Source organism: Asparagus officinalis, chromosome 8 (assembly GCF_001876935.1).
Source record: "Asparagus officinalis chromosome 8, Aspof.V1, whole genome shotgun sequence".
Classification (NCBI taxonomy): domain Eukaryota; kingdom Viridiplantae; phylum Streptophyta; class Magnoliopsida; order Asparagales; family Asparagaceae; genus Asparagus; species Asparagus officinalis.
The window spans coordinates 29,299,795-29,300,671 of NC_033801.1; the positions used below are offsets into that span (position 1 = coordinate 29,299,795).

Sequence of the window (877 nt, forward strand, 5' to 3'; positions counted from 1 at the left end):
ATATATGTATATGTGTTGTTCATTTTCATGTATATGTGGCAAAACACATTGTTTATCAAAACCAAACATGATAACTATGAAACATGTATGTATGTATACAAAAAAGTTTTTGATTCATATTTAAACTTAAAAACCATAAAACCAAAACTTGCGTATATAAACTTGTATATATATATAACTATATATATATATATATAAACAAAATGTGTATGTGTGTATATGATTGAGCTTGAAGTATTTAACACACATAATATAAAACCTAAACTAATATACCAAGCGATGATCTTCGATGTAGCTCAACTTGGTACACTTTGCGGATGAAGCTTGAACTTGGATCTTCAACTTGAATTGCATAGGCTTCAACCACTATTATGCCAACCTCCATTAGATATGATCGTTGAAGCGTTATTCCATCCAACCTCCAACGTATGGTTTGTCTACAATAAATAGGAAAAGACGAACACTAGACAAACAATATTAGTAGTAAATTGTCTGTTAAAACATCATCAAAATAAAAAGACCCAACACCTCTCACATGGATAGTGACACTAGTAGAAAATCGACCAAACTAGACGGAACAATCTAGACGGAAAAAAATTCCGTCTAGTTTGGAGCAAACTAGACGGAAAATTTCCGTCTAGATTGTTCCGTCTAGTTTGGATCAAACTAGACGGAAAATTCCGTCTAGTTTGACAAACGAGACGGAACAGTCAACCTAGACGGAATTCCGTCTAGGTTGCTCCAACCTAGACGGAATTTCCGTCTAGGTTGAGGCAACCTAGACGGAAATTCCGTCTAGGTTGCCTAGGGCAAACTATCAAGTTTGCCTAGGGCAAATCAGCCGCCACCCCCCCCCCCATTTCTCTCTCAACCCTCT

At 36.3% G+C, this 877-nt stretch overlaps 1 long non-coding RNA gene across 3 annotated transcripts in view; it reads right to left on the reverse strand.

Annotated features, from left to right (window-relative positions):
• The window catches only part of LOC109820309, a 39,542-nt gene that overhangs the window by 25,580 nt on the left and 13,085 nt on the right, over positions 1-877 (reverse strand). The window contains exon 4 of one of the 3 annotated variants that reach the window (XR_002241799.1): positions 399-437. The exons of 1 other annotated variant lie outside the window; for it this stretch is intronic. This is a non-coding gene — a long non-coding RNA (uncharacterized LOC109820309). Of the gene's footprint in view, positions 1-398; positions 464-877 lie in introns of those variants that run through there. One more of the 3 variants, XR_002241798.1, reaches the window with a different exon arrangement.